Source organism: Buceros rhinoceros, unplaced genomic scaffold, assembly GCF_000710305.1.
Source record: "Buceros rhinoceros silvestris isolate BGI_N320 unplaced genomic scaffold, ASM71030v1 scaffold29842, whole genome shotgun sequence".
In the NCBI taxonomy this organism is placed as follows: domain Eukaryota; kingdom Metazoa; phylum Chordata; class Aves; order Bucerotiformes; family Bucerotidae; genus Buceros; species Buceros rhinoceros.
Window position 1 is genome coordinate 13,987 of NW_010398781.1, and position 227 is coordinate 14,213.

At 62.1% G+C, this 227-nt stretch overlaps 1 protein-coding gene across 1 annotated transcript in view; it reads left to right on the forward strand.

Moving 5' to 3' along the window:
* The window catches only part of LOC104489123 (voltage-dependent calcium channel gamma-2 subunit-like), a gene marked incomplete at both ends in the record, with an annotated part of 5,445 nt that overhangs the window by 4,566 nt on the left and 652 nt on the right, over nucleotides 1-227 (forward strand). The window lies entirely within an intron of this gene.

Here is a 227-nt window from a genome sequence, read left to right on the forward strand (position 1 = left end):
CCCTACATCCCACTCCCACAGCTGGGAGTGCAGTCCAGGGATGCGAGGAGGGTCTTGCCTGAGTTTCTCAATGAAAGCTGCCCACTGGGAGGGGATGGATGGCTGTGGGCCTCCTGTCCCCACCTCTCAGGGGCAGGGGCTCAACCCCACAGCCCCCAGCACCACCATGAGTGACCCTCCTGATATCTCCTTCTCTCTTCCCCACTGGCTGGCTGGCAGGTCTGAGT